This window comes from Cherax quadricarinatus, chromosome 9, assembly GCF_038502225.1.
Source record: "Cherax quadricarinatus isolate ZL_2023a chromosome 9, ASM3850222v1, whole genome shotgun sequence".
In the NCBI taxonomy this organism is placed as follows: domain Eukaryota; kingdom Metazoa; phylum Arthropoda; class Malacostraca; order Decapoda; family Parastacidae; genus Cherax; species Cherax quadricarinatus.
Window position 1 is genome coordinate 46,755,954 of NC_091300.1, and position 16,932 is coordinate 46,772,885.

Consider the following 16,932-nt stretch of genomic DNA (forward strand, 5'->3'; position numbering starts at 1 on the left):
TCTCCAGAGAGAAAAAAGGTCAAATAATAACGATCCCAAATGAATTAACAGGAGGATAAATCATCTATTAGGGAGGAAAAGAGGAATTTATAGGCTCATCAAGACAGGAGAGGTTAACCTTACTGACCAATATGTTCGGTTTAAAAGAAAAGTAAAAAATGGGATTAGAAAGGCTAAACATGACTATGAAATTCGAGTTGCTAACGAATCAAAGACTAATCCAAAAGGGTTCTTTCAAGTGTATAGGACGAAGGTGAGGGGAAAATTAGGACCTCTGAAAATTGCGAATGGAGAGCTAACGGATAACTAACTGGAAATGCGTTCTCTATTTAATGACTGTCTTTGTCAGTATTTACACGAGAAGACATAAATGAGATTCCAGAAATTAACAATTATTCAATTCCTTAAGAATTCAAATTAACTAATATTACTGTCACGACGGACATGGTTATCAAACAGGGGACCCGACGAGTTGTTTTCCAGGATACTTAAAGAATACATGGGGGTGGGAGCACTGGCCAACGCAGTGGAGGGAGCTGTTAGGTCTTTAAACTAGGAATAGTTAGTGGTATGGGTTTTGGCGGGAAAACTGTGAAGTCGCAGGGTAGTAACATGAGTACTAGGAGAACTAGTAATAGGCAAAATGAGGTGGATATTGGAAAGCCAGTGGCACTAATTGACAAGGACAGTAATAGGTTTAGTGGAATAACAGAAAGGAGCAGGAAGGGAAAAGAGAGTGGAGGGTCATTAAAAATTTATTACACAAATAGTCGCAGTGCTAGGAATAAGATGGACGAGTTGAGACTAGTTGCTAGTGCAGGTAACATAGATGTATTTGCCATTACTGAGACGTGGTTTAATTCAAAAAGTCGGGACATGCCTGCAGAATGTCACATTCAGGGTTTTAAATTGTTCCAAGTAGATAGAAGTATCAGGAAGGGGGGTGGGGTGGCATTGTATGTCCGAGATCGCTTGAACTGTTGCATAAAAACGGGTATTAAGTCTGAAGTAACACATACAGAGTCTGTTTGGATAGAATTTTCAGAGGGGCATGAAAAATTAATTTTAGGTGTGATATACCGTCCCCCAAATTTAGATAGGGACCAAGGGAGACTACTATGGGAGGAAATTGTTAGGGCCACAAGGCACGATAATGTAGTAATTCTAGGAGACTTTAACTTTAGTCATATTGATTGGAATTTCTTGACTGGGAATTTAGAATCATACGATTTCTTAGAAGTAGTTCAGGATTGTTTTTTGAAGCAGTTTGTGACAGAACCTACAAGGGGAAATAACCTGCTTGACTTAGTTCTGGCAAACAATGAATCCCTTGTTAATAATTTAGAAGTTTCAGAGGAACTGGGCGCTAGCGACCACAAATCAATTACATTTAGAATTGAATGGAAGTATGATAGTAGGGATAACTCAGTAACAGTCCCAGATTTTCGCTTAGCAGATTACGATGGGCTTAGAGAACACTTATCATCTGTTGACTGGGGTAACGAAGAGAGCTATCAATATGACAGTTTTCTGAACACAATACATGCTGCTCAAAGAACGTTTATCCCTTATAAGGAAATTAGATCAAATAGAAATGACCCAAAATGGATGAATAATAGGCTGAAATATCTACTAGGGCATAAGAAAGGAATTTATAGGCGTATCAAAAGAGGCGAGGGTCATCTTATGAATCAGTATATTGACATTAAGAGGGACATTAAAAAGGGGATAAGAAAAGCTAAAAGGGACTATGAAATTAAAGTTGCTAGGGATTCTAAAACTAACCCAAAAAGTTTTTTCCAGGTCTATAGAGCAAAAGTCAGAGATAAGATAGGTCCCCTTAAAAATAACTATGGGCATCTTACTGACAAAGAGAATGAAATGTGCTCGATTTTAAATAATTATTTTCTCTCGGTTTTTACACAGGAAGACACTAATAATATTCCGGTAATTAATTTTTATAGTGGATCAGAAGAAGATAAATTATGCAACATCATAGTCACTAGTGAAATGGTTGTGAAGCAGATAGACCGACTGAAGCAAAATAAGTCACCTGGTCCTGATGAGGTTTTTTCAAGGGTTCTAAAGGAATGCAAAATGGAAGTCTGTGAACCATTAACTAATATTTTTAATTTATCTCTTCAAACAGGTGTAGTGTCTGATATGTGGAAGATGGCTAATGTAATTCCTATTTTTAAAACAGGGGACAAGTCGTTACCGTCAAATTACCGCCCAATAAGCCTGACCTCAATTGTAGGCAAGTTGCTAGAGTCAATTATAGCTGAGGTTATAAGAAGCCATCTCGATAAGCATAGCTTGATTAATGATACTCAGCATGGATTCACAAGAGGCCGGTCTTGTATAACTAATTTATTAACTTTCTTCAGTAAAGCTTTTGAGGCTGTTGACCACGATAAAGAATTTGATATTGTTTGCTTAGATTTTAGTAAGGCATTTGATAGAGTTCCACACAAAAGACTGTTGAAGAAAGTAGCAGCTCATGGCATTGGGGGAAGGGTGCTCTCGTGGATCGAGTCATGGCTCACAGACAGGAAGCAGAGAGTGTCCATAAATGGGGTTAAATCCGAGTGGGGTTCAGTAACAAGTGGCGTTCCACAGGGATCAGTCTTGGGCCCGTTGTTGTTTATAATATATATCAATGATCTTGATGAAGGAATTGCTAGTGATATGAGCAAATTCGCCGATGACACGAAGATAGGTAGGATAATTGATTCAAACGTAGATGTTAGGGAACTTCAGGAGGATTTAGACAAACTCTACTCTTGGTCAGAAAAGTGGCAGATGCAGTTCAATGTAGAACACTAATGTCTCCATATTCTACTTCTCCAGAGAGTGGAGATTTAAGGCTTTAAGTCTATCTTCATGGAGGTTCCTTACACAATCAATCATTTTGTCTAATCCTATCTGTATGTTCTCAGTGAGTCTGTTATCTGTAATCAGAGAAGTTAAAACTACTGAGCAGCATAATCCAAATGAGGCCTACTGGTGATATGAAAACTGCAAATAACTTGTTCATTGCCCATATTAGAGATAATCAAGTAATCTGTTGTATGTGCCATGAGGCACTGCTGTCTTATTTAGATTTCTGCTTACCATGACTCCCAAGTCTTTGCATTCTGCATTGCTCTCGCTACTAATTCTAGCTTCGAGGTTATTTTTTCATTACCAAGAGGGCAAATTACTATGCCTTCATCCATCGCTTCATCTGCCATTTCTCAGACCAAGACATTAATTTATTCCAAATCGTCCTGGGTTCATTGATATCCTCCATAGGAAATTGGTCTCAGCCTATCTTTGTATCATCAGCAAACTTACTCATGTCACTAATGTCCCTTCATCAAAGGTCATTAATGTAAAATTATGAACAAGAGGCTCAATAGTCCTGCGAACATACTATTGACTCAAATGCAAATTTCGATTCCTCCAATATCATGGTAACTCTCTGCTTTCTATTGAAACATGCCATAGTACAAATATTGGTAATAAATCTGCAAAGTTGGTTTAAAGACCATCAATAACCACTCTCTATATATTACTAAATGAAAAACGTTTCGGTCTGGACCTGAGTCACTCTAACAGAGTGAAGAAGCATTTCCATCATATGGGCGGAGAGTGAGATGTGACACGTGACCTGAGAATGTCGCCAAGAACATAGAATGGAGAGACACTGTAGAAGCTCTGCATTGTGAGCAGGTCCTTATCCAAAACAACCTCTGCCTGATGGGATAGTGACCAGTAAATCTGTGTAGCTTTCCATGTTGTTGCTGGGTTGGTGCTGCTTAAAGTATCATGTAGCTATTAATCATTTTGAAATTTGTAGTTTGATGTGCATTCCTCGTATCAGTGACGGTGTTGTTGAAGACTTAGCACAAATCGGCGCGTCTGAGGTCTGGTTCGGTGAGAACAGTTGCCTCAGTTCCAGGTTCATCATGCCCCGTGAGTCCTGTGGAGGACACAGGCGTACCCATATCAATCTCTATGAAGCGTTTCGATGCTCACTCGGCGGACTACCAAGGTCTCCTTTCATCTCGCCTACTATATTTCTTCAGGACAGAACTTGCAGAAATTCAGTGTAGACGCCTGCTGCAAGAAGATTCAGGTGTCAGAGGGCTGCGTTTAGTAGTGAGGTCTTTGATAGAGGATGTGTTTATGGTGGAAACGATGATGTTACTCATAGCAAGTGCCCGGCGAGTATTCGTGGCAACATCGCCACATGGGAGTACTATGAACTGTTTAGGGGGCTGTTCCATGGGCGGTTTGTTGAGGATAGCTTGTGCCTTGAGTCTGTGTTTGCTTACGTGTCTTTCTAAACCAAGCCATGCCTCAATCCATGCTAGAACTTTACCTCCTATACCATGAGCTGCCACTTTTCTTAAGAGTCTCTTGTGAGGTACTCTGTCGAAGGCTTTACTAAAATCCAAATAAACAATATCATATTCCTTATCACTGTCAACTGCCTCAAATGTTCTATTGAAGAACGTCAGTAAGTTTGTCAGGCAGGAACGACCTCTCGTGAATCCATGCTGAGATTCATTTATCAAGTTATGCTCCTCAAGGTGACTTCTGATAATGTCAGCTATAATTGATTCTGGTTTAGAAAGACACGTAAGCAAACACTATAACATATTTATTAGAAAACGTTTCGGTCCTGGGACCTTGATCACTTCTAACATACAGAGGTAGAAAGACATTATATATATAGGCGGAGAGTGAGATGTGACGCACGTGCGTCACATCTCACTCTCCGCCTATATATATAATGTGGAAAAAGACACTTATGTACAGTTCAGGACATTTATTGAAGGAAACGTTTCGCCACGAGTGGCTTCTTCAGTCCTAATACAGAGAAAACTAAGAAAACACACATATATATAGTGGTGGGAGTCAGGTGAGGTGAAGCGTGGGTAGAGGTGGTAATAGTAGTAGTAGTAGTAATGGAACTAAGGAGGTGAGGTTAGAGAGGGACCTGCTGGCATCAAGTAACACCAGTTCCCAGGATGGGTAATATCCTCTTGCTTAGTAATTTTGAAATACTGTAACTACCGGATTTTTGCTTTATAGTGTTACTGACAGAAATTAGTGCAGCTTCAATGCATTTTCTCCGTCTTAAGTCGTCTTCTTTAATAACTAGTTTAGCTTCATTGAATTTCATGAGGTGTACAACATCGTCTCTATGTTGAACACATGTGTTCAACATAGAGACGATGTTGGACACCTCATGAAATTCAATGAAGCTAAACTAGTTATTAAAGAAGACGACTTAAGACGGAGAAAATGCATTGAAGCTGCACTAATTTCTGTCAGTAACACTATAAAGCAAAAATCCGGTAGTTACAGTATTTCAAAATTACTAAGCAAGAGGATATTACCCATCCTGGGAACTGGTGTTACTTGATGCCAGCAGGTCCCTCTCTAACCTCACCTCCTTAGTTCCATTACTACTACTACTACTATTACCACCTCTACCCACGCTTCACCTCACCTGACTCCCACCACTATATATGAACATTAAAATGGTATAAAATACCGACAGATTGTTAGGTAAGACACATATGCAACAGTTAGGTATCTTTATTTTGAAACGTTTCGCCTACACAGTAGGCTTCTTCAGTCGAGTACAGAAAAGTTGATAGAAGCAGAAGATACTTGAAGACGATGTAATCAGTCCATCACCCTTAAAGTTTTGAGGTGGTCAGTCCCTCAGTCTGGAGAAGAGCATTGTTCCGTTGTCTGAAACAATATGAAGTTGAAGTGACAGAATCGGGCCTTATATAGTGCCAGGAGGTGAGACGTAGGTTGATTTGGGAGGGCAGGTCCTTCTCAAACCCAGCCGTTCTCACTAGTAGAGGTTGTCGAAGTAGATGGTCTGTACCAAGATACCCTTGTGTTGCAGTGTCTGACAGAATGAACATTAAAATGGTATAAAATACCGACAGATTGTTAGGTAAGACACATATGCAACAGTTAGGTATCTTTATTTTGAAACGTTTCGCCTACACTGTATTAGGACTGAAGAAGCCACTCGTGGCGAAACGTTTCCTTTAATAAATGTCCTGAACTGTACATAAGTGTCTTTTTCCACATCTTGTCGGTATCACCATACCATTCCCCCTATATATATAATGTCTTTCTACCTCTGTATGTTAGAAGTGATCAAGGTCCCAGGACCGAAACGTTTTCTAATAAATATGTTATAGTGTTTGCTTACGTGTCTTTCTAAACCAACTTGTCGGTATTTATTACCAAGGTTTATACCATAATTGATTCTAATAACTTGCCCACTATAGATGTCAGGCTTATTGGACGGTAATTTGAAGGAGTGGACTTATCCCCTGATTTGAATATAGGAACCACATTACCCATCTTCCACATCTCTGGCACAACACTGGTAAGGATGGACGCATTGAATACACTCGTTAATGGCTGACTAAGCTCCATCTTGCATTCCTTAAGTACCCTTGAAAACAACTCATCGGGTCCCGGGGACTTATTTTAAGAACATAAGAACATAAGAACGAAGGAACACTGCAGAAGGCCCACTGGCCCATGCGAGGCAGGTCCAAGTCTCCTACCGGCTTAAGCCAATGCACCCAACCTAGTCAGGTCAGGTCACATTGACTTAAGGGAGGAACACGGCAACCGACCTGTTAGCACAAGCTATCAGGTCTAACTCACACCCACCCACATCCACTCATGTATTTATCCAACCTATTTTTAAAGCTACACAACGTTCTGGCCTCTATAACGGTACTTGGGAGTCTGTTCCACTCATCCACAACTCTATTACCAAACCAGTACTTTCCTATATCCTTCCTGAATCTGAATTTTTCCAACTTAAAACCATTGCTGCGAGTCCTGTCTAGGCTAGATATTTTCAGCACACTATTTACATCCCCTTTATTTATTCCTGTCTTCCATTTATACACCTCAATCATATCCCCCCTAATTCTACGTCTTTCTAGAGAGTGCAGTTTCAGGGCCCTTAGTCTATCCTCATAGGGAAGGTTTCTGATACATGGGATCATCTTTGTCATCCTCCTTTGTACATTTTCCAGAGAATTTATATCCATTCTGTAATACGGTGACCAAAACTGTGCAGCATAATCTAAATGAGGCCTAACCAAGGATGTATAGAGTTGAAGAACAACCTGAGGACTCCTATTATTTATGCTTCTTGATATGAAGCCAAGGATTCTATTAGCTTTATTGCGAACACTTATGCACTGTTGTCTTGGTTTCAGATTACTGCTAACCAGAACTCCTAAATCTTTTTCGCAATCCGTAATATTAAGATCTACATTATTTAGTTTATATGTGGCATGGTTATTGTCCTGTCCAACATTTAGAACTTTGCATTTGTCTATATTAAACTGCATCTGCCACTTCTCCGACCACTGCATCAGTCTATTCAAATCTTCCTGGAGTGCTCGAATGTCCTCGTCAGAATGAATTCGACGGCCTATTTTGGTGTCATCGGCAAACTTGCCGATGTCGCTCTTTATGCCCTCATCTATGTCGTTTATGTAGATTGTGAACAGCAGGGGGCCCAACACTGACCCCTGTGGAACACCGCTCGTGACGCTTCCCCACTCTGATTTCTCCCCATTTATGCAAACTCTCTGCTGCCTATTTGTCAACCATGCCTCTATCCAGGAAAAAATTTCTCCTCCTATTCCATGTGCTTTAATTTTCCTCAATAGTCTCTGATGTGGGACCCTGTCAAAAGCCTTACTGAAGTCCATATACACAATATCATATTCATTACCATGATCTACCTCCTCAAATACCTTAGTGAAAAAAGTTAATAAATTCGTAAGGCAGGAACGCCCCTTTGTAAAACCATGCTGAGATTCGTTGATTAATTTATGCTTTTCAAGGTGGCTACGAACTGCCTCGGCAATTATTGATTCCATAAATTTTCCCACTATGGAGGTTAGGCTTATTGGTCTATAGTTCGAAGCTAAGGACCTGTCACCTGTTTTGAAAATAGGTATCACATTTGCCATTTTCCACTTATCTGGCACCATGCCAGTTTGTAGTGATATGTTGAAAAGATTAGCCAAAGGTGTGCTAAGCTCCTCTTTACATTCCTTTAGAACCCTTGCATACAGTTCATCAGGGCCTGGGGATTTGTTAGGTTTCAATTTATCTATTTGCCTAAGGACCATGTCACTTGTGACCCTAATAGTGCACAGTTTATTATCGTCCTGTTCTACATAATTTATCATTACTGGTATATCGCTGGTATCCTCCTGTGTAAAAACTGAGAGGAAGTATGTGTTAAAAATTCTACACATTTCCTTATCACTGTCAGTGAGCTGACCCGAGGAACTTTTGAGTGGGCCTATCTTGTCCCTGATCTTACTTCTGTATACCTGAAAGAATCCTTTTGGGTTAGTCTTCGATTCTCTTGCAACTTTAACCTCATAATCTCTTTTTGCTTTTCTAATTCCCTTTTTTATTTCTCTCTTTAACTGAATATATCGATTTCTTAATTGCCCCTCTCCTCTTTTGATTTGCCTATATATGCCTCTCTTTTGACCAATCAGATATTTTAATCTATTGTTCATCCATTTAGGATCATTTTTGTTTGATCTGATTTCCCTATTTGGAACATAATTTGACTGAGCAGCTAGAACTATGCCCTGGAAAGCATCATATCGGCAACCATCACCACCTACCTGACCCTTAGTCAGGTCATTCCAGTTCAGCCCACCTAAGTAATTTTTCAGTCCTATGAAATCAGCCAAGCGAAAGTCAGGGACGGAGACTTGATTGCCATTATTAGGGGAATTCCATGATATATTAAAACTGAGTGATTTGTGATCACTCTCCCCAAGCTCATCATTAACCTCAAGATTATTAATTAGTGTTTCCCTACTGGCAAGAACCAAGTCAAGGAGGTTATTTCCCCTAGTTGGCTCTGTCACAAACTGTTTTAAAAAACAATCCTGGATGGTATCAAGAAAGTCACCCGACTCTAAATTTCCTGTCAAATTGCTCCAGTCAATCTGTCTATAGTTGAAATCTCCCATTAGCACAACATTTTCGTATGTAGATGCCTTACGAATTTCGTCCCATAGAAGTTTACTGCACTCCCTATCAAGATTTGGGGCCCTGTAAATCACACCCAAAATTAGTTTTTCTCGGCCCTCGAGAAGCTGTAACCAAACAGATTCAGTGGCTGACGCTTCTAATTTAATATCTTGTCTTACACAACAATTTAAATTGTCTCTGACATACATCGCTACTCCACCACCTTTCCTGTTGACCCTGTCAGTGTGGAATAATTTATAGCCTTGTATGTGACATTCAGAGGGCATCTCTCTATCTTTCAGATTGAGCCAGGTCTCTGTTATAGCAATAATATCTATGTTTCCTGCACTTGCAATTAATCTTAGCTCATCTATCTTATTTCTAACACTCCTGCTATTAGTATAGTAAACCTTAAGGGAGCTAGTCCCTTGCTGCCCTCTGCTGCCCCCCTTTGTTAGCTGACCTGTTCTATTGTCTTTATTTATAACTTCATGCTGAATGCCTTTTATACATTTACTGTTTCCAACCCTAGTGTTGCAACCTGCTTGTTTCCCACACACACCCATACCTCTATCTTCCATCAGTTTAAAATCATAGGCATTTCACCAATGGCCTTCTCAATCGAGTCTGCAAGTGCTACCACCCCAGCCCCAGAGAGATGTACCCCATCCCTTGCATACATATCATGTTTGCCATAAAAGTTGTTCCAGTTGTCAATGAATGGGATTGCAAGTTCCTTGCAGTATCTGTCTAGCCAGCAATTTACACCAATTGCCCTAGACAACCATTCATTTCCTACTCCCCTTCTAGGCAAGATGCTACATATGATTGGGATCCCTCCCTTAGACTTAATGAAATCTATAGCTGACCTGTACTTATCTAGCAGCTCTTCTCTCCTACCCTTCCCAATATCATTTCCACCAGCACTGAGACAGATAATGGGCTTGTTCCCATTACCTGACATGATATTATCCAGCCTGTTGACAATGTCCCCAACACCAGCTCCAGGGAAGCACACTCTATCTCTCATCTTCTTATTCCTATTACAAAAAGCACGGTCAATATATCTTACCTGAGAGTCACCAACCACAAGAATGCGCTTACCTTCATTTGCAGGGGCAGTAGTACCCTTACCATCACTGGCCACTGAAGTACATTCATCCTGGAGAACAGAGAAGCGATTTCCTACCTTCAGATCTTCACTCTTAACTTTCCTTACTCTGATGCGCCTCCCATTACTGTGAACAACTCGCCACTTGCAGCAGGTGCTGGGCTGCACCTCACTGCTGGTAGCTGTTGCTACCTCCCCAACTACAGCCTCCTCACAGCGAGAGACAGACTGCACCTCACTGCTAGAAGTCTCATTCCCCACAACTCCAGCCACCTCACACTCTCTCCCAGACCCATTGAGGTGGACCTTCAGCCTCCTAATCTCCTCCTGGAGAAGCAAGACCTCCTCCTTCAACTCTCCAACCTCAGTTTTTAAAACACTGCAGAAGCAAGCCATGCTTTGTAACCATCCACGCTAATCCCCAAAGCAGCTCAGGGTCTGTGACCTCACGTGACGACTGACCACTGTTTAATAACCATGTCCCTCGTGACAGTAATATTAGTTAACTTAAATTCATCAGGAACTAAATAATTGTTAATTACTGGAATCTCATTTACATCTTCCTGTGTAAAAACTGACAAAAAATAGTCATTAAATAAGGAACACATTTCCAGTTCATTATCCGTCAGCTGTCCATTCCCAGATTTCAGAGGTCCTACTTTTTCCTTCACCTTCGTCCTATACACTTGAAAGAACCCCTTTGGATTAGTCTTTGATTCATTAGCGACTCTAATTTCATAGTCACGTTTAGCCTTTCTAATCGCCTTTTTTACTTGTCTTTTAAGCTGAACATATTGGTCAGTAAGGTTAACCTCTCCTCTTCTGATGCGCCTATAAATTCCCCTTTTCTCCCCTAATAGATGCTTTAACCTCCTGTTAACCCATTTGGGATCGTTATTATTAGACCTAATTTCTCTCTGGGGAATGTATATACTCTGGGCACTGTGTACATTATTAAGAAAACAATCATAAAAGCAGATCCCTTCATATTCATAAGTATGATTATCGTCAATAAAATCATTAGCTAGATAACCCCAATCAAGATTAGACAGATGTTCCCTAAGTCCATTATAATCGGCAGAACGAAAATCGGGGATTTTTACTGTATTATCATTATTCTTGCATTCCCAGTTAATGCTAAAGGTGATGGATTTGTGATCACTTGCGCCAAGCTCTTCAGTGATCTCCAGATTATTCACTAGTGTTTCCTTATTTGACAAGACTAGGTCTAGCAAATTATTACCCCTGGTAGGTTCAGTTACACTCTGTTTCAGAAAACAGGCCTGAACTGTTTCCATGAAGTCACTGGACTCTAGATTACCTGTCAAAGAATTCCAGTCAATTTGGCTAAAGTTAAAATCCCCTACTATGACTACGTTACTGTGTCCAGAAGCCCTAACAATTTCGTCCCAAAGAAGTCTCCCTCTATCGTGATCCAAGCCTTGAGGTCGGTATATTACACCTAGAATTAGTTTTTCTTGACCCTCCACGAACTCTACCCAAACAGACTCTGTTACTGCTCCATCTATTTTTATACCTTTTTTTATGCAACAATTAATATTTTCTCGAACATACAATGCAACTCCTCCCCCCTTCCCATTACATCTATCCACATTGAATAACTTAAATCCCTGAATATTACACTCAGCAGTCATATCCCGACTCTTTAAATCATACCACGTTTCAGTTAATGCAATGATATCAAAGTTCCCAGCACATGCTACCAAACGTAGTTCATTAATTTTATTTCTTGCACTTCGACTGTTAGCATAAAATACCATCATATGTTTTTTCTTCTGCACATTTTTCCTATTCATCTTTGTTTTTACACAATTTCTGAAATTATCATTACCCAGAGTTGAGAGTAAGACACATGTGCAACATCTGGGTATCTTTATTGTAGACGTTTCGCCATCCAGTGGCTTTATCAATACAAATTCCAGGACATAACTTGAAGACAGTAGAACTATGTACAGAAGATGAGGTAATCAGTCCCTGATTACCTCATCTTCTGTACATAGTTCTACTGTCTTCAAGTTATGTCCTGGAATTTGTATTGATAAAGCCACTGGATGGCGAAACGTCTACAATAAAGATACCCAGATGTTGCACATGTATCTTACTCTCATCTTGTCGGTATTATATACCATTCGTACACATTACCCAGAGTTACTCCATGACAGTTACTATTAAGATTCTTAATATCAGAGCATAAGTCAATATATCCATACTCATTATTAATCATTTCTAAACCCATACCTCTAACTAATCCTAGTTTAAAGTCCTAACAACCCCCTCAACTGAGTTAGCAAGAAAACCCACACCTGCCCTGGATAAGTGAACCCCATCCCTGGCATACATGTCATTTCGGCCATAGAAGTTGTCCCAGTTGTCAATGAATGGTACTGCATTATCCTTACAGTGTTTATCCAGCCAACAATTAATACCAATTGCTCTGGACAACCATTCATTACCAACACCTCTTCTTGGCAAAATGCCACATATAACAGGGCGCCCCCCCTTCTTCCTAATCATGTCTATAGCTGTCCTGAACTTTCTAACTAAATCCTCACTTCTACGCTTGCCTACATCATTGCCTCCAGCACTGAGGCAAATAATAGGATTGATCCCATTACCGTTCATGATGTTGTCGAGCCGGCTAACAACGTCCTCCATCCCAGCCCCAGGAAAGCATACCCTTTGTCTCCTACTCCTGTCCTTCAAGCAGAATGCCCTATCCATGTATCTAACCTGGCTATCCCCAACAACAACAATATTCTTACCTTCCTTGTCGTTCGTCGTGACGATCCCAGTAGTAGACTCACATTCGTCGGGTAGCACCGAGAATGCGTTGGAGGTTTCCACGGGAGTTTCCACAGCAGTCTCTTTCTTCTTCATCGTTTCTGGCTTTCCATTCGTCTTCTTGATCGTCAACTTCGTCGTCCCCTGCTGTCCAGCCACTGACCACGATCCCTTCTTGACCTGAGGACTCGAAACAGGAGGACTACTACGAATCCTCTTGTTTTCCTCGGTCAATCGCCGTATCTCCATCTTCGCTGCCTTCAATTCTTCCTTAAGTTGCTGGTAAAGTTGCTCGATGGAGGGCATCTTGGTTCAGTCCACGGGAGCAAACAAGACACTTCTTCACAGAGTTAAGTACAGGTCAGCACTCAAAGTACAGGTCACCACTCAAGAGCACACAAACAGGTCTTCACAGAGCTAAGTACACGTCACCACTTATAAGTTAAATAATGTAGAACTTAGCCATACAGATTGCGAAAAGGACTTGGGGGTTATGGTAAGCAGCAACCTTAAACCAAGACAGCAATGCCTAAGCGTACGTAATAAGGCAAATAGATTACTGGGATTTATATCAAGAAGTGTAAGCAACAGAAGTCCAGAGGTCATACTGCAGCTTTATAGATCATTAGTAAGGCCTCACCTAGATTATGCAGCTCAATTCTGGTCTCCATACTACAGAATGGACATAAATTCGTTAGAAAACATTCAGCGTAGGATGACTAAATTAATACATAGCATTAGAAATCTTCCTTATGAAGAAAGATTGAAGACTCTTAAGTTACATTCACTTGTTAGACGAAGAATGAGGGGAGACCTGATCGAAGTGTATAAGTGGAAGATAGGTATTAATAAAGGGGATATTAACAAGGTCTTGAGGATATCTCTCCAAGAGAGAACCCGCAGTAATGGATTTAAATTAGATAAGTTTAGATTTAGAAAGGACATAGGAAAGTATTGGTTTGGAAATAGGGTAGTTGATGAGTGGAACAGTCTACCTAGTTGGGTTATTGAGGCTAGGACTTTGGGTAGTTTCAAATTTAGGTTGGATAAGTACATGAGTGGGAGGGGTTGGATTTGAGAGGGACTTGCACATCGGAGCTTGTTTCTTGGGTGGCATTGAAATTTGGGTTGGGCAAATGCTTGTTAGTGGGATGAATTGTAAAGGACCTGCCTAGTATGGGCCAACAGGCCTGCTGCAGTGTTCCTCCTTTCTTATGTTCTTATGTTCTTAAGATGGAACTTAGCCAGCAGTTAACGAGTGTGCTCAATGCGTCCATCCTAACTGGTGTTGTGCCAGAGATATGGGAGATAGCTAATGTAGTTCCTATATTCAAATCAAGGGATATGCCCATTCCTTCAAATTACCGTCCAATAAGCCTGATAGTGGCAATATAAACACAAATGCAGTATAATGTGATCCTTTATTGACTACGTTTCGCCCACACAGTGGGCTTTTTCAAGTCACAAACAGAACAGTTCCTGACTATGGAACTGAACTTCTCCAGGCCGAGGGACTGACAACCTCAAATTCTACGACTTTAAGGGTGATGGACTGATTACATCGTCTTCACATCTCTACTGCTCCTGCCTACTTTCTGTATTCGACTGAAGAAGCCTACTGTGTAGGCGAAACGTTTCGGAATAAAGATGTCTAACTGTTGCATATGTGTCTTACCTAACAACCTGTCGGTATTGTATACCATTTTGATGTTCATAATCCCTTGTAATGACTGCAACAAGTTATACGTGGGCGAAACATCAAGGGACCTCCAAACACGTGTTTCAGAACACCAATACGCAAGCAGGTCTGACGACACAAGGAATGCCTGCGTACAACACCGTAATTCACACAACCACTTGATAAACTACAGAAACTCAAGACTTATCGCCACAGAAGACAACACTCAATACCGAAGAATTCTGGAATCATCACTTATTTCTATATCCGACAACTTCAACCAGAATAGTGGCTTCTATAACATAGCTGAACCACTTGCCAAGAAACTTCTTCATCGCTATCCCACATAAGAACACTGTAGAAGGTCTGCTCACAAACTTATCCAATCTCCTTTCCAAGCTACCCAAGTTTTTAGACTCTATAACCCAACTCGGTACATCATCAGATGCAGCATTCTTCACCTGACTTCAGCATTCGGAACAGGACTATAAATACTCGCGTTCCTTCCACCCCAGGTAGTTCTGTTTGTGACTTGAAAAAGCCCACTGTGTGGGCGAAACGTAGTCAATAAAGGATCACATTATACTGCATTTGTGTTTATATTTCCGTTACTTATACTTCTTGAGATAAGTCCAAGTAATCTGTTGGCCTTGTTGCGCACACTGAGGCACTGCTGTCTTGGCTTTAGATTTCTGCTTACCATGACTCCCAAGTCTTTTTCACATTCTGTATGACCAAGCTCTACTTCACCTAGATTATAGCTTCGAGGTTTATTTTCATTACCAAGTGCAAGTACCTTACACTTATCCACATTAAACTTCATCTGCCATTTCTCAGACCAAGACATTAATTTGTTCAAATCGTCCTGGAGTTCATTGATATCCTCCTCAGAGTGAATTATACGGCCTATCTTTGTATCATCAGCAAACTTACTCATGTCACTAGTAATCCCTTCATCAAGGTCATTAATGTAAATTATGAACAAGAGAGGGCCTAAAACTGATCCTTGTGGAACGCCACTAGTGACTAATCCCCATTCAGATTTCACTCCATTAATGGTAACTCTCTGCTTTCTATTGGTAAGCCATGCCTCAATCCATGCTAGAACTTTACCTCCTATACCATGAGCTGCCACTTTTCTTAAGAGTCTCTTGTGAGGTACTCTGTCGAAGGCTTTACTAAAATCCAAATAAACAATATCATGAAGAATTGGGACACTTATGCAACACATGGGAATCTTTATTGAAGAAACGTTTCGCCACACAGTGGCTTCATCAGTCCAATACAAAGTAGAAATGGGTAAGGAGAGTAGAAGTATGAGGTAATCAGTCCCTCAACCTGGATTCGATGTGTTCAGTCCATCACTCTTGTAGTAAGTGCAGCATAGGGCCAGAGAGGTGGCTTATATACTGCGGTGAGATGAGTTGAAGCAGGAGGAGGCGGGATCTTAGTGGGACCTGCCACTAATGTAAGTAGGTCATCGTCCAAAGGTTTGGGCAAGCGTTGAAGTCTTTGTACCATGATTCCATGATGTTGCAGTGTCTGACAGATGTGATGAATGGTTTTGAAAACCGACAAGTTGAAGAATTGAGACACTTATGCAACACATGGGAATCTTTATTGAAGAAACGTTTCGCCACACAGTGGCTTCATCAGTCCAATACAAAGTAGAAATGGGTAAGGAGAGTAGAAGTATGAGGTAATCAGTCCCTCAACCTGGATTCGATGTGTTCAGTCCATCACTCTTGTAGTAAGTGCAGCATAGGGGCAGAGAGGTGGCTTATATACTGCGGTGAGATGAGTTGAAGCAGGAGGAGGCGGGATCTTAGTGGGACCTGCCACTAATGTAAGTAGGTCATCGTCCAAAGGTTTGGGCAAGCGTTGAAGTCTTTGTACCATGATTCCATGATGTTGCAGTGTCTGACAGATGTGATGAATGGTTTTGAAAACCGACAAGTTGAAGAACTGATACACTTATGCAACACATGGGAATCTTTATTGAAGAAACGTTTCGCCACACAGTGGCTTCATCAGTCCAATACAAAGTAGAAATGGGTAAGGAGAGTAGAAGTATGAGGTAATCAGTCCCTCAACCTGGATTCGATGTGTTCAGTCCATCACTCTTGTAGTAAGTGCAGCATAGGGCCAGAGAGGTGGCTTATATACTGCGGTGAGATGAGTTGAAGCAGGAGGAGGCGGGATCTTAGTGGGACCTGCCACTAATGTAAGTAGGTCATCGTCCAAAGGTTTGGGCAAGCGTTGAAGTCTTTGTACCATGATTCCA

General features: G+C 40.9%; 1 protein-coding gene across 5 annotated transcripts in view; it reads right to left on the bottom strand.

Annotated features, from left to right (window-relative positions):
• Nucleotides 1-16,932, bottom strand: part of LOC128685999 (uncharacterized) — a 56,595-nt gene that overhangs the window by 25,680 nt on the left and 13,983 nt on the right. The gene's annotated exons all lie outside the window — the stretch shown is intronic.